The 27699-nt window shown below is 31.8% G+C and overlaps 1 protein-coding gene across 1 annotated transcript in view; it reads right to left on the reverse strand.

Annotated features, from left to right (window-relative positions):
- LOC129218994 (DNA-directed RNA polymerase I subunit RPA49-like) overlaps positions 1-27699 on the reverse strand; it is a 365487-nt gene that overhangs the window by 327293 nt on the left and 10495 nt on the right. The window lies entirely within an intron of this gene.

Here is a 27699-nt window from a genome sequence, read left to right on the forward strand (position 1 = left end):
ATTTTTAGCGATCGATTGATCTTGCAAACTGCGTGAGTACAAAATTTGAGTATAGTCACGGCTTCACTTGATACCTGAACCGATTATTATGAAAATTGCTATATATATGTATTTCTCCACGGAGAAGGTGCATAATATGCTAATTGAAGCCACTCGCCACCAGGTGGCACTGCGGAGTAGCAACTTCTGCCCCGTTCAACCGATTGTCATGAAAATCAGTATAATGATGTATTTTTTTGTTGGCGTAGCAACGCGCGTCGGGTACAGCTAGTGATTACTAAAATATACGTATTAAAAATATAATCTAAAACTCTTAGTATATGTAATTTTGCACTGATAACCAAAAAAGACGCGAAAAGTGGTCATGAAATATTCACTTAAACAGCTACCAAATTTTTACAAAGATCTTGCGTATTTTACTAAAGCATTAGGTTATCTTTTGTAAACATGAAAACTCCTGTTAACCCAAAGATTTGTTTGTAGGAATTATTAACATTGTATAATATCAAATCATTTACTAAACGAACTTTCTCCACTTGTGCTGATATTTTCCTCTCTTAATGTTACTATATATTCATTTCTTGCCTCGTTCTGAAGCATACAATCATTCGTATTTCAATTCTATTCTCTGTCATGTTCTTCGGTTCTCATAATCTAGAGATTAATATTTCTTCCTACGAATTCTTAGTACATCTCATTTGGCTCCAAGAAATCCCAAAAGTGTTCTCTGCATATTATGCTGAAGCTACAAGAAAATTAATTTCCAGAAATGTTTAGCTTGATTTATTGACTACCAGACAACCTGCAGTTTGATTCTGAGGAACATTGCTCTACCTTTTTTAGCATGGTCTATGATAGTTATTATTTTTTATGTTAGTTATTACTTTCTTTGTAATAGAATTAAACTAACTTTTTGGATGAGTAAAACTCATTAAAAAACTGTTGAGAAGTTTCTGCATTACCTATTGCCGCCATTTAGCAAACTATACAGGATGTTTATGAAGTCTTATTCCAATAGGAATGAAAATTCGTTATAAAAAAACTGCTTCGGATTTACACATTTTTTTTAAAAATATTTTTATTGTGATCGTCTCAAAAAGTATTTTTCACAACATTTATTGACTTCTCATGTACACATGTCACTGTTCTAAGAAGATTTTCAATTCTCTCCAGGCAGCGCCGTAACTAGTTTACCTTCTGGGAGGTAAGGGCTTGGTCATTACAATCCTTGTATGGATATACGCCGTCATATTAGAATAGACAATATGCCTAAAGACAAAAGGTACTCTTAGGCTGACCTTTTAAACCCCCATGGAAGTTTTTCTTTGATAGACACCATTTTCAGTTTTCAATATTAGTGCAACCTGCATGTCTTTAGCTACTATTATACCAATGGGAGAAAAATTTGACATGAGAGAATGGTAAAAAAATATTATATATATATATATATATATATATATATATATATATATATATATATATATATATATATATATATATATATATATATATATATATATATATATATATATATATATATTTTAACATTGTACATATGGGGGGGGGGACTTCATAGGCATGAGATAAGGATAGAAAAACTAATTATGTATAAATATTTCTTAAGGGGAAAATCGCAATCGACATTTCATCAGACTTTATACGGTCCCGTTTAAATTCAGACAAAATGAAGTGGAATAATTTTGTTGTTGCCCTCTTCGTAGTTATTTGTTGAGCTAGTCTCTTTTCTTAATTATGCTCATTTTCCTCTGTTGCAATCTCTGAGGAATTAATCCTTCTTCGCTTGTGTTTTATTTAGTGATTGATTTATTTTATTTTATTTTATTTATTTATTTAAAGTAACATTATAATTTAAAGTTTACATGGTGATTATAAACCCGCTTGTTTATTGCGTTATTTTCTAAAATAAGCGACGAAACTGATCAGTTTTGAGAAGTGATACGTCGATCTAAAGTTTTCTAAACAGTTGATTAAAAAATAAGGGGTTTTAACTTACAAAAGTAGATACCAGAAATTCAGCGTGTAAAAGAAGTAGAAAGGAAAGTTTCTTGTTATAAAAGAGGCTTCATACAATTCAACTTTTATTTAAGCAAATTTAAAAATGGTGTTTAACGAAATTTAGTTTTGACAAGGTATGATGAAAACAATGGTTTTTAAAGAAAAACAATTTAAAAATACTGAATTCGAGGACAAAGAAGAAGTTTAGTTTTTAAAAGTTTAAGTGAGATAATTGATGAAACTTTGCATCAGAGCATCGGCATTTATCTTAATACATATTTAAAAGGGTGCTTGGACTAGGTACAGTCAGAAAAACTATGAAATCAATTTTGATTTAAACGTTTTTAATTGAACTATACATGTAAACAAAGCTTAACTACTTTATACACCTAACAACAGCATTAAACTAAAGTTAAAGTTTTATTTTGAAACCCAATCAGTCTATGTTTATCTGCGAATGTAATACTACTTATACAAAGCAATGAGCCAACTCTAAGCAAGCTAAACTGAGGCATTTGAATATCATTCCCTGAAAACTTCAATGAAAGGTCTTCAAAAAATCAACGGTAAAAGAGAAATATTAAAAAATCACTATTCCCGGAAACTTTGAAATTGAAACGATTGTGAACTTTTGAAGTTTGTTAAAGCATTTCTTTATGTTTGCAGAATCAATGAATTTTGTTGAAGAAAAAGACTCTCTCTCAAAATAAATTTTGGAAAGACAGTTAATGATAATTTATTTGTAATATAATAATCACACATTCGAAATAATTATTTTAATTTTCAGAAACAATAATAAACTTTCTGAGCAGATATATTGTGTTCTAAAATCCTAATTGGGAAATTTTAAAATATAAAAGGCATGATTAATTTTTTAAAAATATAATGATACTTTTGTATAGATAATGGTACAAAATGCCGTTGAGAACCGATATTTAAAAAAAAAAATATTTTATTGCTATAATAGGAAAATGTCTTTTTATTCTAAGGGTTAAAGAAACAATAGCTCAATTTAGTTCTGTTCAAGAAAGATTTAAAAACAAATACATTTCGCTTTAACTAACAAAAGTTAAATAAATGTGATAGGGTTGGTTGGGGCAAGTGAGTCACCCCCCCCCCCCTAAAACTGAAATATCGATAAAGTTCTCAAACTTTTTTGGGCAGATCATGTTAAATTTCGTCACGGTGATTGGTTTTGCAAATTTTTCGGATTCGTGAAATTTCTTTCTAGGTCATAGCACTTAGTCAAAAAAAAAAAAAAAAAAATTCTTAAAAAAACTTTTTTGCGAGTTCAAGCAACATTTTTCAAAGAAGTGTTTTCAGGTTAGTTTTTATTATTTTTTGTAATAATTAATTGTTCACGTATAGTTCATACAGCAACAAGAATTTTTGTATAAAATACACTACTGGCCATTAAAAATGCTACACCAAGAAAGCGACATGATAAGAACATGAAATTTAAACGACAGGAAGAAGATGATGTGATATGCAAATGATTAGTTTTTCAGCGCATTCAGACAACGCAGGCGCCCGCAGCGACACCTACAATGTGTTTAAATGAAGATATTATACGGCCAATTTATCACGTGCAAATTCAATTTTAACGCTGCTGCGTGGTGGAAAATTATTTTGATGCCTCGTGTAAGAAGTAGAAATGCGTACCAGCACGTTTCTGCCTTTGATAGAGGTCGCATTGTAGCCCAACGGGATTGCTGTTTATCCTATCGCAGTATTGCTGCTCGCGTCGGTCGAAATCCAATGACAGTTAGCAGAACATGGATTCGATGGATTCAGGATGGTAATACAGATCGCTGTGCTGGTGCTCAACGGCCAGTAATCACTAGCAGCCTAGAGGATAGGCATGTTATCCGCATGGCTTTAATGGATCGTACAACCACATCGTGAACTCTGAGTCAAGAAATGGGGTCATTTGTAAGACAACAAGTGTCTGCACGAACAGTTCGGTGACGTTTACAGCAGCATAGACTGTCAGCTCGGAGACCATGGCTGCGGCTACCATTGACGCTGTATCACAGACAGGAGCGCCTTCAATGGTGTGATCAGCGACGAACCTGGGTGTACTAATGGTGAGACGTCGTTTTTCTGATGAATTCAGGTTCTGCTTACAACATCATGATTGTCGCATTCGTGTTTGGCGGCATCGTGGAGAACGCACACTGGCAGCGTGCATTCACCATCGTCATACTGGCCCATCGCCTGGCGTGATGTTATGGGGTGCCATTGGATGCACATCTCGGTCACCTCTTGTTTGCATAGACGGCACTATGGACAGTTGGCGTTACATTTCTGATGTGTTACGACCCGTGGAACTACCCTTTATTCGAGCCCTGTGAAACTCTGCGTTTCAGCAGGATAATGCACGACCGCATGTGGCTGGTATTGTGCAGACTTTCCTTGATACAGAAAATGTTCAACTGATGCCCTGGCCAGCACGTTCCCCAGATCTCTTACCAATAGAAAGCGTCTGGTCAATGGTTTCTGAATAACTGGCTCGTAAGCAAACCCCAGCCTTTACGGTCGATGAACTGTGGCATCGTGTTGAAGCTGCATGGATGTCTGTCCCCGTACATGTCCTCCAATCTCTTTATGACTCAATGCCCTTTCGTATAAGCGCTGTTATTGCTGCCAGAGGTGGTAGTTCTAGGTACTAAGTTCTCAGAATCTATTCACCCAAATTTCTTGAAAATTTAATCATTTGTTATTTCCAACATAATATATGTGTCCAATAAATATCATTTTGTTATCTGCATTTCTTCCTGGTGTAGCAATTTTAATGGCCAGTAGTGTATTATTAATAAGTGTTTAAGAGGTCGGGGTCCTACTTACCACGTACATTTTTGCTATTTGGGGTAAGTGGGTCCCCCTATAATAATGGAGAGTTCAAAATCAAAAGCAACTCTGATTAAATATTTGTATAGATGAAGTACAAGACTACTATGATGACTTAGTAGGAATTGATAGTTCAGCTACAAAAACTGCTAAAGCTGGTGGTTATGTATTTGTGAAACATACGTGAAAGAAAATCGTTAAGATTTAAGTAGGTCCAATGTTGGAAGTTGATGATACAAAATAAAAAATACTGTTGAATTTGCGAGAACGAATAGAAATAGTGACTTTTTATTGGCATAGTGCAGATGATGTTAGAATCATTACTGAGGATGAAGCGATAATGGTTCTTCTTCAGTCAACTTTACATAGCCGCAGTAATTTAGTGTTTCCTATTGCTTTTTCAGCTTATAGTTTTGGAAAATTTACTCAAATTGATCTTAATCAACTGTACTACGTTCATTAGACACACCTTTATATGTAAAAGTAAAATATATCTCTAGAGGCTTTCAATAAATTTCACAAATGACATATTTTGTTTCCCGTTTTAAAATGTTCCGTGATACAGATTTAAAATACAGTAAATATCTCATAAATGGGGCATTTACAAAAAAAAATATTTCACACTAAACTTTACTTTATCATATAAAACCCCCTTACCCCTTTTTTTTAGATATGCTTCATTTAAATTTAAATAAAAAGGGAGGGTGACCAACTTACCCCTTACTATGGTGTAGGACACCCATCCGATTTTTTAAAAAATATAGTCGTTAAAAATATTTATATTTTAAAAAATAATGATGAATTTTTGTTTATTCATAATGTCCAAGATAAAATAAGACAATTTTAAATTTTTTTTCAAAACTTTTGTATAAGGTTTCAAAAACGAACTATTCTCAAAAGGGGTCCCATTTACCCCAACCAACCTTATATCAAAATTTTACTAAGAAAATTGATAAAATGAATATGTTTTTAAGAATTATTTTAGAAGGAGAGACAACACGATAAATGTAATGAATGATTGATGACAATAAATACATACATCCAAGAAAAACATAGTCATCAATCAAACTCTTGAGACTGTATAGTATCAGCATTTTCTCGGAACCACGATGCTATAACAAAGTAAATAAAAAGTGAAAAGTTAAGTAAACAAGGTTTAATATTTTTATTGAGTGAAGCAGTGCATTTATTTACTTTCAAAACGTTAGTGAAGAGTCACTTTATGTCTATATCACGGACAGACTTAAAGAAAATACTAAATTGATGACAGTAAAATAAATGGAAAATGTTAGAACAAATATTCATGTAATAATTAATTCAATAATTGTACCGAATTTTCCTAGTAGTGTGCAATACTTTTAAAAAACAAACTCTTAAAGCCTTCCCAAGCTCTAATTTTCTGATCTCAGAAACGCAATTTAGCAGTAACTCTTTCCTCCTTTGTAGGCAAACAAGATTACTTTTTGTTGAGAGCTGATTTTGAATTGCGTCTGCGTCCAGAGGAACCGAATTCTGAAGAAATGACAATTCTTTCTTCATCCGACAGTTACATCTCTCTTGGCAATCAGCCGGCATAACGCCATTACATAATAAGAACTTTTCCTTCGATGAATCACGTTTTTTTTTTTCTTTGCCAAGTAGGTTCCAGGGAAGCCCCTCATCCCGTGCCTTCTGATCGAAGAATTCTAATGAAGTTATTCTGCAGATGTTGACTATCGAATGGTTCTGCTTATTCTCTGTGATCGTGAAATGTAATATATAATAAATTGTTCAACGTAATTTTCCACTACAGTAGACCCTCGTTTTACGCGGGGATTATGTTGTGCGTCAATCAAATTGAGATTTCATACTAGTGTTCAAATAGGGGTTTGGTTTCGTAGATAACAAAATACTTCATTCTAGTGATGACTAATTGTATAATAAGTTTAACTAGTCGACCCGTGCGGAACTACGCACTGTGCTTTGAATCGTGTCATGTGTCATTTCGCTCTTTAAAAATTTCAAAGAAAGAATATTATGAAGAAGAATCGAAAAAAATTGACGAATTAAAGTAAACGGGAAAAAGTAAACGTAGAAAAGAAGGCATGTAATTTCAAGACATCAGCAACAAAACCTTGTTAAATCCAACGTTGTGATAATTTGATCATCGCTCACCTTTTTGTTGTACGTATTTTTGATGTAAACATAAATATCATTAAAAGTGTGGCTGAGTGACTCGTGAAAAAGCAGTAATAGTGCATATGAAAAAAACGGGTTGTGGCAAATACAGTCCTACCTATGTGAGCATCTGACGGAAAACAAAGAAACATTAAAGTGATATTTATTGGCACGGATTTGAACTGGCGTCATTCTGATTAACAGCACGACACTCCAACCAACCGATCAGTTGTGCCTTCGTTATCGAATGTTCTTAATTGAAGCAATGTGTAATAAAAAACAGAAAAAAAGCTTTTTGCCAAAAAAAAAAGACCTTTCGTCTATGTTTTGTTATTGGCCAGCATGATACGCTTTAAAATTATTCGTAAAACATGGAATTTGATTAAGGAATGAGGAAGATCTTTTTTCTTTTAATCGAATATTTAAAATTGAAAACCAAAACCAGTTGAACTGAGTCCATTTTTTAAGTGTAATTTTTCGAACATAGACCAAATGCATTCCCCCCCCCCAAAAAAAAAAGCAGGGGAGTAGAAAATGATTTCTTACTAATTAAGTTGATAATAATTTTAATGTTTAACATCGTATTCGAATAAATAGTTAACGGTTTACTAGGTGAAACAACTGGGGTTAATTTAGCGTAGTATTTTTTTCATTTATACCAAAGGTAGAACACTATACATTTCAGTATACAATGAAAAAGTTTTTCTGCACAAAAAGGATTCCTTTGAGAACTGAATTTTTGAATCTAATAATTTTTAGACCGTGGGTCTATTTTTCGTCATTAGCCTGCACGACAGGCTTTAAAATGAGATGTAAATCAAAGAAATCGATCAAGAATTGAGGAAGATGTCGCGTAGGAACAAAAAACAGGCTACAGAAATAATATATAAGGATCTGTACTTGTATCGACTTTTATGCACAACATGCATAAAGAAAATATAAATTAAATTTTGTGTTCTGTTTATGAAGAGGAGCTGGCTATGATAGTCTTTCAGCAGTCATTAAGAATGTTTCTCTGTAATTCTTTGCAGAGCATTAACGCATCCATGATCACTTGCGTCATTTCCATGATAGAATTTTTCTTCACTAACAAACCAGAAAGATCATTTCTATTGTCTAGAAATGGCTCAAAGTGTTCAATGTTAACGTTTTTGGTTCTGTGTCATCGATGTCGGTATCCTCGATGCTTTTGTCCTTCCTCCCTTGTAGCTCCTAAAAGCTCTTCCAGTGAGTTCTGAACTGTGTGAATTTAACAAATTGACTTCTGGAAATAGCTCTGGAACCAATCGCATAAAATTTCTCCAAGTGGCCCAAGCTCGATTATTAGCAGGCCAAAATGCAATTGATTACGCGTAACGCGTAATCTGCAATCTTTAGGAGTTTGGATTTTGAAAAGAGGGGAGAATTTTATCTGTTTGCATTGTCGCATCCGCGTAAAACCGAAACTCATCCGCGTAAAATAAAAAAAGGGTGTAAAATCTTAAACCGCGTAAAATCGAAACCGCGTAAAATAAACCCGCGTTAAACGAGGGTCTACTGTATTTAATAATTTCTTCTCAAAATGTAAAAACTATTTCTGACTCCCAAATAAAATCAAGGACCTGGGAGGTGAAAAGAACGTATACTTTGCTTTGTGTGCATACATTCATACATTAGATAATCCGTAAATGAGATTGTATTTTCGTCAAACATGCAAAATTTACCTAAAATGTAAAAAATAAAAAAGCAAAAGAGCTGAGCTTTCGTGAGTTCTCATGCAAATTAAATCTTGACTCCCATCCATACGTCAAGATAGTTTTCATTTACCTCGTGGAAATAGAAAAGGGAATGTAATATATAACAGCATTGTTCCGAAATTTTGACCATGCCGAAGTTTCAAGGATTCCGAATTTCGAACTTTGTACTGTAGAAATATACGAGCAACAAATGACTGCCAAAAAACACAGAAGTTTGCGAAATTAATTCATGAACTGAGGTAAACACACCAGTAGTGGCCAGTGCTTCAGTAGTGGAAACTTCAAGGTTTATATTTGAAAAAAAAAAAGAGATTCCAGGCCTCCCAATGGATTTGAACGTGCAGGAGGTAATACCAACGATATTCTAGGTAATACCTACTGCACGTTTGATGCACTTTTGAATCCCTTGGGAGACCTGGAATCTTATTTTTTCAGATATAAATCTTGAAGTGGCCAATGGCCATTACTGAAGCATTCTGAAGCACTGGCAACTACTGGTGTGTTTACCTTATGCAAGACATTATTGAATCTCGAAACTAGGGTAAAAATCGAAATATTTTTGAAGATTTCATTGAAAATGCATCATTTGCAAAATAACGCTTAAGTTTTCTTCAGCAATGATGCATGTTTTCTTCAAATTGCAACATGACTGAAATAGTTTGGAAATTTACCTTCAGATCCTCTAGACTCCAATCTTGATAAATTTTAGTTAGTTTTATAAGATATAAAACTACTGGAAAAGGATCTGAATTCTTTTCATAAAAGTATGTACGAAACTCAGAAGAGAAATCTAAAGTAAATGTTTGCGTTTAAGGAGAATTATTTCTGGCACCAGCTTTGTGTACTTTTTCCCCATTCCACCGATACTCGAAATGATTACTGCACATCCTTGGAAGCACGTTTGCTAAGCAAATATGCATTTGTTTGAAAAGAGCTTATGCTAACAGCTTTGAATTTCATCTTAAGTAGTACTCGAATAGCAATGGTTGCAGTAAAATATTTCCGTTTCATTAAAATGAATTATTTGGGAACTTCCATACTAAGTAATAGGATTTTATACTTGAAGGGAGGATAAACAGAAAAATTGCTTATTTCATAAAACTGCTAAACATGTAAAATGATTTTAACACTGTTCAACCTTTGTAAAATTTTTCCTTCAATGAAAAGCAATAGTTGCAGTAACATATAACCGTTTCATTTAGGTTACTTATTTAAGAATTTCATTTCATTTTATGCTTGAAGGAAGGATAAATAGAAAATATTATTTAGTTCATTTAAAATATAAAATATGCAAAATGATTTTATCGCCGGTCAGCTTTGGGAAATTTTTCTTTGATGAACAATCTTTTGAATATTCAAGGCTTGACTTTTGCCGGGTCGACAAAACTGAGACTTGAGCAAGGGCTTTAAGTTCTACAAGTTCTGCGATATTTCATTATTTTATAATTAAATAATCTAAAACAATTAGTTTTTAATTTTTTAATATATGGAGGGGACTCATTTTAGCATAAATTTATGCTGTCAACATGAAATCTCAACAATAAGCGGAAAATCAACAGATAAACTATACAAACTCTTTAACCCTGCTGCAGTGTTCGTTCTGAACGTACGTAGACTGTGTTCGGGTTCAAAAGGATCCAACGTATCTAATTTCAATCGCTAAAGTCCCATTGAGTTTCTGTTTTCAAATTTGATTATTACAAGAAGTTGTTTGATCTTGTTAGAAACTTTTGAACATAAAACACGCTCTTTATTTGTTTCATTTTATAAATTTAATTCAAGAAAACACAAAAATAAACTAGTAAAATAGTAATTCCAGTTTCCGTCCAAATGACAACTAACATAAAATTATGTAAGCTAACATTTAAAGAAATTTACAAGAAACTTAGAAGTTTAAAAAGAAGGAGTAGAAAATTGAAACGCTGTACAACAATACGGGGAGGGAGAAAAGTGCAAGGGAATTTCCCCTCAATCGAGCACACTTGCACAGCTTTGAATTTTATAAAGGGCAGTCTTGAAACAATGTCACTGTTATTTATCTATTTCATTACATAAAAAGGAAAAAAAGGTATTCAAAGTAAAAAAAAAGGCGGGGGTGGGGAATCATACATAAATATATATAGATATATATTTTATATCAATAAATATATGATTTATTTATCATTATGTAATTTAGACGTAATATAAGCAAGAATAACGTACGTTGTTTCTCTGATGTATGTTTTAAATCATATGGATCCGAAAGGACCCGAACACAGTATACGTAAACTTTTTTCTGACAAGCAGGGTTGTGTTTCAATTAAAACAAAAAAATAACTTGAATTGTAAAATCATATTAGAAACAAATTCATGAAGTTACAGCGTTATACCAATGTTATTCGAAATTTTATTGCAGTATGAAATCACTTTTGGGTCGAAATGGACCCGAACAGCAGGGTTAAGCTTAATTTCATAGTGTTAAATTCAAATTCAACTGGTACTTCAAAAGTAAAAACAGTCATTGTTGCTGCATGAAATAAAACTGAAACCGATAGAGTGTAGCTCTGATGATGTGACCTACGACATTGAAAATGATTACCTATTTTTGAGTAATAGGGAAGGGTAACTGGTGCTGATCTTAAATGGGATACTTTTGAAGTAGTTTTACAAAAGTATTCCAGTTCAAAACAGCGCTAATAACACGATTTTTTTTCAGTTAAGTGCACAGAAAGAAGTAAACATTGCTAAGGTCATAGTTCAACTAACCAGAGCTGCACTATACTTCCTGACTTCTCTGTCTGCGATGTGAATTTTAATCAAGTGCGTCCAAACCTGACTTTAAAAACTTAGTTTAAACTGCTACAATAGGCTTAGTGTGTTAGAGTACAAATTTAAAAAATGGGCTCTAAATGCGTAGTTACGCATACATTGTAGGAATTATGATTAATCAAGGAACACACATTTTCATGCATTAGATGATCTGTGATATCATTTTGGCTTTAGCTCCCTGCTCCATCAAAAACAGATTGATATGAACTTCATTGTTTTTACAATCTTACTTGCTCTCATTGCTAAAAACAAGGTAGTAAAAGATGGTGATGATGATGGAAAAAACATAGAATGCAAATAAAGTAAAATGTAGCTACAACTTTTGCTCAAATTTTGTGTGCTTTTTAACGACTCGTATTTTTATGAACTGTAAATGTCTTCGTTTAAAAGTGAAGTAGTGAAATATGAGGGAATGAACCTGAAGTGGAATGAATCAAACTGAAAAGCGAGCTTGTATTTATTAACAAGATATATTGTTATTTCAATTAATATGATAAGAAAGTATTTCAAAAAACTCTAAAAAGCTAAATCACTGGCTCTGAATGTACCGCTCAAAATGATAAATGAAGAAATGATCGATATTTTAGTAACACAAAATGTAATTAGTTTCATATGAAAATTTCTTGGTTCATATTTACTTTTGAACATTAGAAACCAAGTGTACTATTAGTACCAAAATAGTCGTTACTGATGTTATAAACAATTAATGTACGACTTCGCATTATTTTTTTTTTTTTTTTTCAGTTATAACGGCCTTGGAAAATACGTATCAGCAATTCTGGTTAAAGTTGTGTCTTTAATGCTCATGAACCAACACAAATTAATTTATCAATACTATTTTGTTCTTCATAGAGTTCAGGATGAGATACGTACCCTGTAAAAAAATTCCGAAACGTTACTGATTATTTCCGTATAAAGTTTCGGGATTTCAATGGTTTTCATCCACTTCCTGGAAAAATCAAGTTACTTTGTCAAAAAGTTTCCTGAATTGCTAGAAGTTGCGGATATCTTATTGCTGTGAAAAATATTTTTAGCTCCCCGTTTAAAGATTAACTGAGCGTATTTATAAAGTGTATCTGCTTCAGTTCGGTTACGGCCCGTCCAGACTGATTAAGCTCCCAAAGGGAGCGAATAAGTGAACGGACAGCGTAGCTTTGCAAGAATTGCAGGAGAGTGAATTTCTTGATACTTTCTTGCAATTCTGTCTTAGCTTTGGCCATGTTTCCAATACTGGTTTTGGAACTTTCTTGACAGATCAGGAAGGTGCTGAGCTATTATATTATACCTACCAAAGTTTACTCTGAAGTTCCAGAGACACGACTGGATTTAAACGGGAAGGTTTCTGAATTTTTCAGGAGGCTTCCAGGATATCTTCAGGAAGGTTACTGAGTTTTAACAGAAAACATTCCTGGATTTTTCAAGATATGTTACTGGCAGAAATTGGACACATCAACTTCCTATTATTTTCCAGGAACGTTTCTGGATCGTTTTTACAGTGTAATCTATTCGGCAATTAAGGCTAGTTCATATAAACACACAACCTTAAAGAGGAAAAAAAAAACCTAGCAAATAAATTCTTAAACTCTATTAGTAAATGCGTAGAATTAAATGTTTTTTAAATATATTTACACTACGTAAGTAACTAGTTATATTTCTAAGTACGAAAATGAATTTCTCTGTTCCTACAATTGGCAAACTTTTTCACTTTTACATAGAGTGAAGTAAAAAAATAAATAAATAAAACTGCAATTGAGGAAAAAAAAACATTTAAGGGTAAGTAGAACTCATGTTTCATGTGCCTCCATGAAGAAGGAATAGTAAATGTAAGAAATTTGAAACAATCTGAGTCTAATCCAAACGTATTCACCAAAGCATTTTTTTTTTTTTTTTGTAAACCATACTAAAAAAGCATTTTAAGTAATGTTGTGGAATTACAAAAAAAAAAAAAAAAAAAAAAACACATTCATTTTTGGAAAAACATTTTATTTACTGCAAATTTTTCATTTCCAAAATAAAATCACTATGAAATAACTGCTGAATTAATTGATCCTTTATTTATTAGAAGGCTGATATCGTAACTAAAATCCCCGAGGCTAAATGCACTGATCGAATCTCCGGATCTTTTTTAAAGGAGAGCTTTCTCTTTTTCACGTCCTCTCAGGTTTAAGACTAAAGATAACGACGGAAAACTATAAACAAAAATAATGAATTATTAAAATAAAATTAAAAATAATAAATGAATACAAAATCAAAATAAAAGCGATAGCAGTATTCTTAAAATATTCAGTAATTTATTTTTAAATCAATGGAATAAAGTGTCAAACTGACTAAGAAGTTCGCTCAGAGCTAAAAATGTTTAACTTTTCGAATATCAGTATGGACGTTGTGACATTTAAATATCAGAAGTTGACTATTTTGTAACGTGTTTTCGTTAGAGAGAGAGAGAAAGAGAGAGTCTCTTGAGTAGTCTCTGGCTTAATGCGATCATTTTTGAACGAAATAATTTTGATAACGATATGCGAATAATTGAAATATTCAACTTTAAAAGTATGAATGAGCTCATCTTATATTTATGTTCTGTACACTTCCATTAACATATACAGATTATACAAAAGTTTAGAAAATCATTTACAGCTGATCGTCTATAATTTTTCAGAAGCTCATTTTTTAATTGCTCGCAATTACAATGTTTTTAAAGTCATCAGGCGTCTTGTACACCAAGTTTCAACTCTTTCGATGCATTTCTTATTTGTAGGAGGTGGCTCACCACCAAGACATTATTAGTCGGATTCATCATCTTCATCATACTTTTAACTGAAAGTTACAGGGACATTTTGATCAATTTTTATCCATCACACAAATTCCTCAGATGTCAGATATGAAAGGATTTGTATCACTTTTGTTTCCTGGTCAGATGTTTTACAAAATCTTGAGTAAAAAGCAATTTCTGATAGCATTAAAAGATGCAATGATCAAACAAAGCGAAAATTGTAACATAAAAATGAATAGAAAAAATCGGGACTGAGTGGTTTTGATAACAATAAGCGATGGATAACATTAGCGGCCATCCCATCAAGCGGAGACTACTGTAAGTATTCTCTCAATTTGTCAGACGCCGTGCGTATGCCAGTGCACTCTAACAATCGTTTCAAACTTATTACTCGAGTAAATAGTAAGCACTGAAGAAAAAAAAATCTGCAAAGGTACGGAAAACAAAGCAGTTATTTTTTACCGATCTTTTTTATTCCTTTTTTTTTCATTCTACTAAACAAAGCAAAATTGTAACGAAGAGGAATCAATCGTAAAATAAAACTGATACGCTAGTCATAATCTTTCAATAACAGTAAAAATATTTTTAAAATAAATAAATAAACAAAATGATTTTAAAAATAAATTTCGTCTTTTGATCAGATACTTATTTTTGAAGTTATCAATACGAATGGACAGAAAAACAAACTGCCTGTCTGCTTGAAACTTTCTTTCATTTTTTTTTAAATTTAGATTTAATTAATGCGCTTTTGCTATTCATAACGTTTTTGTTTTCTTTTAAAAATAGCAAAAAGGAAAAACATGATCAAGAAAATAATAAAATGCTCCTAGACAATGTGAATTTTCATCCAATCAAACAAGTTCATCAGTTTTTGCAAAAAAAAAAAAAAAAAAATTCATTGTATTTTATTGTATATTGTTGTGCGGTTGCTAATGATTGCAGAATTCGCCACTGAATTCATAATTGCGGAACAAAAAACAAGAAAATAGATGACGCATGTATAAGATATATAAACTTGTGCATTATACGTGAAATACACCGCCAGCTCAGTCATTTCCAGCCGAGGACTGCAGTTTCGTGCTTATTAGCACTCATCAGCCCGGCATAGGAAAGTGTCTGAGCTGGAGATGGAAAACCTCTTAAGGAAGCCAAGAGTGCGAAACGAACTGGTAGCTAATATAGAATTAGCAGACCAGACAAGTGACCGAAGCAATGGTGAATATTCAGTAAATTTACTGAATATGCCTTGCCTCGCGTTCAATCTTCGAGTTGAACCGAACCATTGCTTCGGTCACTTGTCTGGTCTGCTAATTCTATATTAGCTACCAGTTTGTTTCGCACTCTTGGCTTCCTTAAGAGGTTTTCCATCTCCAGCTCAGACACTTTCCTATGCCGGGCTGATGAGTGCTAATAAGCACGAAACTGCAGTCCTCGGCAGGAAATGACTGAGCTGGCGGTGTATTTTACGTATTTCTGCTTTAACCCTGGCTAATGGGCGGTAATTTACTGAATATTGTGCATTATAGTATTAAAAAAAAGGAGAACATTTCAAGTTTATTTTTATTGTTATTATTATTATTATTATTATTATATTTTTTGGTTGTTTTAATGTTCTAAAAATAAAAATATTAAAACCTCCAATTTTTTTTCCAGTTTCATCAAGAATCGAATCTTGTTTCTCACAAAATATGTTTAAACTACTACACCAAATCAAATGGAAAAGGGATTGCATTGAAGAAAATCAATCAATTCTGCCGAGAAAATCGAATTCTTTAACAAAATCTCTCAGTACAGATTCTGTTTTACGGAATCAATTCTATTAAAGTTCCTCGATGTACAACGGAAATTCATTTAATTGAGGTATTTTATGAATGCATCAAGGAATGTCATTTAGGGGGAGGGGGACAGAATGGACTGTTTTCTCCACTGATTTTAAGAGAGATACTTTTGTTTAGCCATATTGTGCATAGGTTTGTTTATGAGTATTTTGTTATTCCTTTTAGTAGCGTGTTTTGAGTATTTGTCCGTCATCCAACTTCCCCCAGAAAAGTTTTAACTGGTAGATGGATGCATTTGCGACTGCGCATGTTCAGGGAGATCCAAAAGAAACTTCCGCTCAATCAAACGGACCAAAATTTCAGACATGGTTGTTTTAAAGTATGAGCTGAAAATTGGGATTATTTTAAATGACTCAAAGCTCATTATCACGGTTAAAGTAAGAAAGTTTCGACATTTTTGAATAACAACACCCATTTTTTCTTTCCACAAAGTGATCAGTGTATTATAAAACCATAAATGGTTTTGCAACCATTGGCGTGAGAGGAAAATTGCTATTTGGTACTTTCTTACACCTGACTGAAGAGACACTGTTGCAACTCCGCTTTTTAGAGTTCTTTTCGCAAGAAATAATTTTTTTTCCCCACAAGATGATGAAATGAAACAAATAAGAATATTTAAAAAAAAGTATCTATAAACACTAAATGGTGCTTCAATATGAAATATTGTTTTTATGCTGTGGTTTGGCACCATTCGATAAGTTACTGATTTATATATATATATATATATATATATATATATATATATATATATATATATGAAAACCGACAACCGACAGAAGCGTAATTTTTACGTTACAGGTCGCTCTTAAAAGATTCAATTAATCTTTTGTGTGTGTATTTCGCTTTCGCAAACTTCTAAGATTTCTTTGAAAAAGCGTTTTGAGTGATTGTTTTCTTTTACTTTCTGTAAGTTGTTTACGAAAAGCTTTCTACAAGAAGCCATATTATTTTAAAATGTAAAATAGTTCTTTGCTGTGAAAATATGTACAATGTTTTAAGTCCTCAGTGTGAATTAAAATAAAAATCAGTCTGATAATTTTCTTTACGTATTTTCAATCTGATTAAATTCAAGCTTTTTTTTATGTAAAATAAGGCTTTTTTGCATGTAAGGCATACAAATGAAGTTTTTTTTTTTTTTTTTTTTGTGAAATCAACAAATTAGATTAAACAATATTTTAATGCAATATTAAAAAGGATTAGTCGAAAACCGTCCCATGGATTTACATTTTTTTAAAAATATTTAACCGTTGAGGGAACTGCTCGATTGGACACGATTAGATAATCTGATCAAAACTGCATTCAAATTGCAGGGCTTAATTTCAGAGCATTTGATTCTAAGAAATTATTTTCTACCCTTAAGAAACGAAAATATAAACAAAAAGACTGAATATTTTACTTAAAAGATGACAGCAAAATTATTATAAAATCAGCGAGTAAAAATTAGTACAGTACTTTTTTGCTGTAATCATAAAATCTCTTGTGGTTCCAAGGACACAATGGAGAATATTAAAAGTCGAGATGATGGAAAAAAAAAATACGATTAACTTGTTAATGAGCTTCCAACCAGGATGAAGATAGAAAAAAATAAACAAGTAGGGGTGACTGGGGATACTTGATCCCCACTTTACTTTACTTTTTTTTTCTTTGCTGCAAATTGTCAGTTTTTTTTTTTTTTTTTTTAAGTACATGAACACAGGTCATTTTCCCTCTATCTGTTAGTATTTTTTTAGTTAAAATTAAACAGATAATTTTGGTAAAATAATATTTTTCAATAATTTCATAAAGGGATCGTGTATCCCCACATCAAGGGATACATGATCCCTTCATGAGGGATACTTGATTCCATTGAGAAAATACATAGAATTTTCATTAGATCAGCAATTTATTTATGGGTTTTAGTTTTCTACATCATGTTTCTGAAAAATAACACTTTTTCTATTTTTTTTTTATTAGATTACAATAATGTGAACACAAAAGTTTTAAATTCCACTTGGACATTGATTTGTAAAAACAATGTACACAACTTTAATGAACTTATGCTTTTTATCAGTTACTTATTCTTGAGTACAGTTGTGAACCATATATTTTATAAATAAAACTAACAATTCTTTTAAAGTAGCGTAATGAAGCTAAAATTACAAAAAATATAATAGAAAAATAAATAAATAGGATGACAAGCACAAAAATCAAATTATTTGCGTCTTGTCTTGTAAAAATTAAATTAAGAGTTTTATCAATTGAATTAATTTTAAAAAAGAGGAGAGAAAAATGTAAGCATCAGTGTACTTATAAAAAAGAAAAGAAAGCCTAGCATATATTTTCAAAACCTGAAAATTCAAATGCAAACAATTCGTTTGTTGTAGTTCTTAAAGTTCCGCTCAACCCAACTGGATGTGCGCAGCTTAACAAATTTTGTCATTTTTCCAGGAAAAATAGATTAATTAAGCACCTTTTTGCTCTAGAAAACTTATTTCAAACTCTAGAAACCCAATTTTGCTATCTATCCGCTAATGGGTCTACATAATGGGCAACTCACTTTTTTGTTGTAAATCTTACTATAACAAAATCATTTTTTTCATTCAAAAAATGATTTGACATCTATTTCAACTTGTTCAAGCTCATTTGGCTGATCAAAACATAATTCATCAGTACAGTTAGTTTATGTTTAGATGTTTGAGGTGTTATGTGTATTACAAGTGCGAACTGATATTTAATTCTTTAGCTTATTTACTGCAGTGATTGTTTGAATCTATCCCTCATATGATAAATTTTATATTTTAACATGGTGTTGTATGTTTAAAGTTAATGTCAACTAAGTAAACAACAGTTATATTGTTTTCATTGTGTTTATATTGTCACATGAATACTTGATCCCTGGGATCATGTATCCCTTTAACCAAGAGATCAAGTATCCCTGATATGCAATTTTTACAAACATACTTGTTCAATTATTAACAATCAGTGGCAAATTACTAAAAATATGTCTCAATTACTAAAGACTGTCTATACTTCAACATTACATTTCGATTTTTTTTAAGTTGTATATAACGGATGATGTAAAATTTAGAATACTTTCCTTAAAAAAAAGTTTTCACTTGACACTTTCAGACAATCATTTCTTGAGTTAAAACAAAATAACTGAAAAAAAACATAGTGTTGCCAGTTTTTATGTACAAGTATAACTTTAACATAATATTGTCAGTTTTAAAAACTCTATTGAATGATTTTGGTACATTTTTGGCTGTGGGATCATGTATCCCCAGGGATCAAGTATCCCCAGTCTCCCCTAAGTACTTTATGCAAACAAATGTGTGCACTTCGTTTTATTTCTTCTACTAAAATACTTATTCAAAAAAGCATATAAATGAGATTTGGAAATTATTGATTTTAAAAATTGAAGCAGGAAAGGTATTTTGGTTTAGATATTTTGAAAAAAAAAAAAGATCCGTAGCTAATATCTTCTGCAAGTTGCTTAATGAACTGAAAAGTTATTCTTCGTAAATGACGAAAAATAAAATTATCTTTCGCTTCAGGATACGAGTGTCTTTGTGTTTAGACATTTAACTTCAACCGCGTGAAATGAATGGGAAATATCAGACAAATATATTGGTGTACAAGAAAAGACGCTTCATTTTCTATGAGATTCCTTTTTTATCAAGCGTAAGCTATTTGCTACAGATGTTATTATTAAAGTTCCTGCGCTGCAATAATACTGCCGTGGGCAGGCAAACGGCAGTATCAACAAAAGTTAATTTTAGAGCTATTTGGTGAAACTTGTTTTTGATTCCCCAGAAATTATTGGATGTATTGAAATTTTGAATTCGAAATAGAACTTTGATTTCGGTGGAAACCGTATCAGCATGTTTTTACAGTAAAGCTGAAGTAAGATAGATGACAAAAATGCAAGAAAATGAAAAATGAATAATTTGTAGACGCTGCCGCTTACTTAGCCAGGGCAGAATAGTAACGGAGCAAGTGAAACGTACACATCCCCTATCCCTTGAACGAATATGCTTACTCATTTTATTATTCCCCCCCCCCCCTTAGAAAAAGTTCTGTGACGAAATGTAATTTTGTACTTTTACTTGTTGAAAAATCGAAGAAGCTTTATTTTTACAGTAACGTACAAACCAAAAACTCCTAAGAAACACAACCATTAATTTTAGGTAATACGCTTTGTATATGCGGGAGAGTATAATGCGTATACAATAATAAAACGGCTAAACAATTAAACTGTCAATTGAAATACCATTTGACAGTTTTAAGAACAATATGCTTTTTTTAATGATGAGGACAATTGAAGCAAAAATACCGCAGTTCAGATATTAACTGTAAGGGTTCAAAAGGAATAGTGTAGAACCTTGTTAAAATTGCTCTAATTTTTTAATACCTTTTTGTTGAATAATTTTGCTTTTTACAAAAAAGGCTCGTATCTTTCGGATAACGACTTTGCTCTATGTAGTCATGGAAGGAAGAACACTCTAAATTACTCTGTTATTAAGAAGAAAACAGTTAAAGTATGAACCAAAAGCCTTCGCTAAAAGTATTTTTTTTTTAAATGATAAAAGCCGTAGTAATATTAAATTAAGTAATCATCTCAAAATTATAAAATTGTCTGTAACACTGTCTTTGACAACAAAATCACGATTATACCTTGCAATTACAATTATATCTTAACGATGTGTTATAGCTTAACATTTGAGGTGTGAAATGTTGTTTGAAAACTAGATATAGCTTCCCAGTTTCCTTTAACCTTTCACTTTTTTCAAGAACAATATTAAGTTCATTGATTGCGGGTCTTTGTGCAAAAATAGAAAATCAGCAATATGGGTTTGAGATGAGTTTTAATCTTGTTAGCTTGGAGCTTTTTTAATGACTTTATCATTGAATAAATAGAGCATTTTTGAAAAATTGTATCTAGAATATACAATATTCTACAGGCCTAAAAAGCTTAAAAAAAAAAACAAAATGTATTTTTTTTTAAATTTCATCATGTAGTTAAGCTACCTTTAATTAATTTTTAACTTTTTCTCCCTCCCCCTTCAGTTTTCGCAATTTTATTTATTTTTCTCTAAATATGAAGTTTTAAAAGTTTTTTTTTTTTCTCGTATGCGTTTTTTCCCCTTAATTTCCGGTAAAGTAAAAACAAATAACAATTAATTCGAGTCTATTTCGTTGGTTTTATGAGAAATAATTTCTATGTTTATTTAAACTTTGTCTAAGCTGTTGCAAAGATCAGTACTAACATTCTCAATGGGGGAAGCTGTTGAAATTTAAAACCCAATTGAAAATATTAGTAAAATATGTACTTTCAATCTTTCTTTTCCGTTTCTTTTTGAGAAAACTGCACTTCTTAATCATAATTCTTAAGCACTTTCTCAAAAAATCCACTCGTTTTATCTTCACAAGTAGAGGACTTTTATAAATGAAATACATTAAATCGATTCTGTTTCGGAAGATATCAAATGAAAAACTATTTCTGTGTTTGAATTCCACAAACAAATCATTTCCCTTAAAATGCATCTTTGTATTTATTGATTCCTACTGAAAGAGACTAGAAAGAAATGAAACCATGCTTTCATTGCTATTTTTTTAAACAATTTTCGATTTAAAGAAAAAATATACCTTTTTTGCTTTTACAAATCTTACCGAGAAATCCGATATCACTTTCTGAAATATGAGATCAGAAAAAAGTAGTTGAAAGAACGAAAGTTTTTGGTTCAAGTTTTTTGAAAATAGGATAACTCGGGAAAACCTTGGGAAAAACTTGAAAATATTTTTCCTCTTCGTTGATTTACTAATGTTTTTGAAAAGAAGCGTTTTAAAAAAATAGAATGAAGACGTTATGTTCTATTTAACTGTGTGTCCAAAACTTTTCGCAATTGTTTTCATAAAGATGTTTCAGTCTGTTGGAGGAATGAAACCAAACTTTTTGGGAATTCTTTTTACATTGGACGTTTCAAGCTTCATTAAATATTTTCGTTAGAAAAAGTAAAGGGCTGTCATGGCGTTAAAACAACAAGTTTGTCCTGAATAAAAAGGAGCCTACTTTTAAGTTTCGATTTTGTAAAACAAGCTATCATTATTTTTGAGTTTCATATCATTTCATACTTTCATTTTTAATCTCCATAAATTATTGTTTCAACACAAAGTAAAAAAAAATCATTTCCAGTCAAAAAGAAAAAGTTTAGTTACATAAAAACCCCCATCAAATTCAATTCCTCAATAGTTTAGACATCATTTTCAGTATGGAGTACATTAAGGGTTTAAATAGCAGTTATCTTATATTTTAATGTTTCGATTTTTTTTTTAAGCTAGGGAGCTTTAAAATTTTTGTAAAAAAATGATGATAAATATTTTAATAAATACATCCAAAACTTTTCAGAGTGGGACTACAGTTGGATCAGCAGTTACAGCAAATAATGTGGGACAATTTATGCAATTTTTGCTTTAAAATGTCAAAACTCAACTTTTATTAGAGCAACAGATTTGTATTATAGCTCATTTTAAATAGACTTGCGTGCACTTCAACTTGAATGATTTGTAAGATTTTTTTTTCAAAACTTTTAAAATTTAAAAATTCAAAAATGTTCGAGATGTTGTCCTTTAAAAATTTTGAAAAAAAAACAATATTTTTAATGCATAACTAGAATAATTTGTGAGAATTTTTTTCTCAACACTTTTAAAATTGAAAAACTCAAAAATTTTCGAGACGATTGTCCTTCGAAAATTTTGAAATACATAATTTTAATGCATTTTCATGAATGCAATCAAAAATTGGTCTGGAAGTATATGAGTCAAACTGCAAACCAAATTTAAGTTAAACGAACCTGGCATTTAACTGAAAAATAAAGGCCACACTCCGAATATAACTGAGCCCAAGAAAAAAAAAAAAAAAACCTGAAATTTGCGATCAGTAAAAGAAATCACAAACGAAATTCAGGTTTAAAATTCGAAACTTTTTCAATTTTTTTTTTATTCAAATGTACATAAGTACAAAAATGAAGCCAACAAAAGTTTGTTTTTTCAACATTGACATTTTCAAATATATTTCTATATCTTGAAAAATGTGTGAGAATTTTTTTGCTCAAAACTTTTAAAATTGAAAAAACTCAAATTTTCGAGAAGGTGCCCGTCAAAAATTTTGAAATATATATAATATATGCTTTTAATGTATCTTTATGAATGCAACCATAAATTGGTGTAAAGGTGTATTGGCCAAACTGAAAACCAAATTTAGGCTAAATGAACCAGGCATTTAACTGAGAAATAAAGACCACAGTCCAAATAAAATTAAGCCAAAAAAAAAAAAAAAAGAAACCCCTGAAATTCGCGATCAGTGAAAGAAATCACTAACGAAAGTCAGGTTTAAAATTCTAAAACTTTTTATAATTTTTTTAAAGGTACATAAGTACAAAAATGAAGCCAACAAAAGTTTGTTTTTTCGACATCGACATTTTTAAACATATTTCTTAAGTAACAAACCAGGACTTAAGACCAATGAATGTACACACAGTTAAATTAAAGCCTCATCTACAGAATTAAATCAAAATACGAGACAAAAACGAGTCATTTTTCTGACAATTTTCATCGAAAACGAATTTCGATTTTCTCAATTTACTCTTTATTTTATAAGAGATGAAATCAATTCTCTGCTATCTTCTAAGATAACAAAACGCTGGTGATACACGAAGTAAATAAAAGTTTTATGGCGGAAATTCTATTCTTCCGAAACCAGACACTCAGAAGAAAAATGGTGTAAAGAATTGACGCATTATATTCTATCTTAAAAACAAAATTATTACTAAAGAGAAAGAGATTTATTTTCTTAGAAAATATATGAGCAACATAAATTTATCTAAAATCATGAAAATATTCAGGAGAGACGTTAATAAAACTTTCTCACAAAATGCCTAGTTAATGAATTTGTTTATTTACTTAATTTTCACGATTTTTTTCCCATTACGGAAAGGAAAAAAATTAGAAAAGTAATATTATTAAAATAACCTCCGAGCATGATATAAATTCCTTCACTGAAAAATATTGTTAGATAAAGGAAAGAAAAAATATTCTGGAACGCACATCTTCGTGCACTAACATATAAAAATGGCATTTTTATGCTTAATGTAAGTCACAAATGGTGTAGACCGAGGCTAGTTGGCCAGCTTTATTTTCTATAACCAGGAGATAACCGAACTAAAACTTTTGGGAGGGTCAAAATTCTCAATTTGTAGAATGAAACTCCAATTTTACCGATTGATAAAATGCGTTATCATACATACATAACATCTAAAAAGGAGTAACCTTAGCTATCATTAAAAGACAATTTCGAAAAACTTTTAAAAAGGGGAGAAAAATCTCAATGTTGCATTATTGTCTCTAAATTTGCCGAATCATCAGCAAAATTTGCCAAATAAGGATTTTTGTTTTGGAATGTCAAGTGACACCCCATTGGAGCACTACTCGCTATAATTATTTTAAAAACCTATAGAACTTAACATTTAGAAACTTTTTTCACACTAAGAGTATCGGTATGCCTTACAGATCAAGTTTTCATAGTAAGATTTGAAAATGCTATTTAGAAGTATTAATTATGATGCTAAAATTGATACCTCACTCATTAGGGTCAACTTGCGCCAATTTTAGGGTATGCAAATGAATATTTTATTGATATTCGCCATTCCATTTCAAAAACTCATCATACTTTCCTATAAAGCTAAATGGGGGCTTCTCTCTTTACTTTATTTGAAGAGAACATTTTTAATACACTCTTACATTATTCCTGTACCTCAGAGCCAGGCTAACGCAAGTCACATAATCGCTAATTTACAGGAAAGAGTGAAAACGTTTGCCCGGTGCATAAAAAGGATGGGACTTGCACATGTGTCTCTTTCTCACATCAAGCATAATTAGTTGATGTGAGTTAATCTGATGAGTGTCTCTCTGTAGTTATCCTCCCCATTTTTCAAAAACTAATAAAATGCGCTGTGACATTAATATAGTGACACTTTAATCATGAAACAGCGAGGAAACCATTATGTAATATCTTATACAATAGACATCCATTGGATATTTAGATCACTTCCAAACAGCTTCAACTGTCAACATGGGGTTCTCACTAATGATGTCACGCATTGAAGGGGGGAAGGGGGTTCCTGAAATTGTCAGTTAGTGACAAGGGGGGGGGGACAAAAAGAAGTGCGGCATCACTCGTTTTGGTCGAAATAAAAACTATTTCTATTTTTGTTACAATAACTCAACCCTAGCATTAAAAATAAAAAGGTTTTTTAAAAAAGCTCACAAATTTTAGGAATTTAGACATATTTCAGTGCACAGATGAAGAAATAAAACTAGCCCTTCCTTTAAAACTAGTTCCAAGAGGCCTAAAAGCAAACGTTGGAATTGCTATCACTGATATAGGTGGTAGAAGTTACTTGCCATAAAAATTTTCAATCATCTAAAATAAATATTCTATGTTTCACAAAAATAATATACTATCTGCTTTATTTTTCTCGTGGTTATCTTGCGATAAAAAGCCAGCGAAATATTTCTTTACACAGAAATTTTCATTCTAGACTTACACCTTTATAGAAGATTGAAATATTTTTCCAACACGGAAAAAGTGAGAATAAGAAATTACGAAATAACTGTCTTCCGCAACTTTGCTGTCATATACAGGTTAAGCTATATATCATCATATGACGTCATCACTAAAAGGCCGTTTATGGATGGATAATGAATGCGATTGCCCCGTGATATAGAGTTAATCTGCGAGTCTTTTCGCCAGGGATTGCTAGATCAGTACTTTCTCACGACATTTATGGCTCCTTGCCTGCTTTCCATTAAGGGTGTAATTGACTCCCATTTCTTGCACTATAGTAAACGCTGTTGTTTTTGCTTTTGAACTGCTAAGGTAGCATTATTTACGTAAGACGTTGAATACTTTGATATAGCTATCGAAATTTATTTGTCAACATTTTATTGGTTACACGGAACTGGCTCCTGGCGTAGACGATTCATGTCACCACCTAGAGATGTAAATTTTAGAGGGAGGGAAATTTAGCGACGTCAGCATTCAAAAAGATAAATTTAAAATATATCCTAAGTTTTTTTACGAAAATAAAAGATATATTGTTCGTATGTTAATAAAATAAAAGTCATAGTGAAAGTAAGTACGATAGTTTTGCCTTACAAAGCATCCAGATGTCCTTCAAAACTTCCTAACGTTCTCTTGCCCGTGAAAAAATGTCTCCCCCCCCCCCTTTTAGTTTTAATTGCAATATTGGGGGGAGGGGGCTTGTAAATGCTACTTGCACAGCTGTTGGCAAATTCTTCGCTATGGCAAAAACCGGGAAAGCCGTGGGTAACGTAGACTTCAGACTAGGAAATCAGAGGATGCCCGGTTCTGAGCCAATGACGTCATGTGAAAACCGAATACATATGAGGCAGTGAAAAGTAAAGGGAATGCAAGTGGACATTTTCAAGTTTTGAGTGAAACGTGTTTAAAGTTGCGGGGCTCGGTAGGCTTTCTTTGAATTTTTTTCTAAATCAGCTATAGCAGCACCTACCAGGGCTATTAGTTTTATATCTTGCCTCAAGACAGAGGAGGCGTTCACCTACAACATTTGTAATAGTTTTCTCCAAACGTTTATTTTGGCATCCCTTTGCTTCTCATTGCCTCATATTGATAATCTAAAATTCCAGTATGGTTCACCGACACTCGTTGAGTTTTCAAAAGTTGTTATTATAAATGAAGAGTAAAAGTTGTAAATAAAAGGCTAAAGTAAGCTTTTGAGTGGTGTGTAACTAGTGTCGAATTAGAGTATAAATTTTCTCAAATTGGATTTTAGTAACCACTGAACGGCTGTAAAAGACACATGTTTTAACCATACAGGCCTATAACAAGTTCTATAAGTTATAATTGGTATTAAGACCAATTACGTTGCAACATTGTGAGTCATTTACATTTAAAACTTTTTTTAAAAACATTTACGTAGAATTTGTGACAGGTCTATTTAAGGACTCGAGATTCAACAGTTATCGCTGATCATAAATTGCATGTATTTCAAGAATTCCCTTCCAAACTCGAAACAGTGCAAAGAAAAGAAGAAAATTGATTCAAATTGCTATTTTTAAACTAAGTGAGTAAATTCACATCTTTTATACATTTCAAATCAACATTTCATTGGTTTAATTCGCATAAATAGTCACATGCTGCGAAATCTCTCCTGGGGAGACTGCAAAAAAGTAGCAGACTGTATTTCCTCATCCCTCTTATTTTCATAATATCAAGGGTGAAAACGATCAATATGCTAATAAGGTTCTCCCGCTTTCCGACGCTAAGCATGCGAATTAAAAGTCTCACTGCCTCCAGAATTTGAATCTTTCTAAGTTAAAACATTATATAAAGTTTTAAGCTTATTGAACACTATTTCGAGATTTGATGGTTGTAGGAGCACGGTAGAAAAAAACGGTCAAGAAGGGGATTAAATGCCATGCACTCAAATTTTGTGCTTTTAGGAAG

Source organism: Uloborus diversus, chromosome 3, assembly GCF_026930045.1.
Source record: "Uloborus diversus isolate 005 chromosome 3, Udiv.v.3.1, whole genome shotgun sequence".
NCBI lineage: Eukaryota > Metazoa > Arthropoda > Arachnida > Araneae > Uloboridae > Uloborus > Uloborus diversus.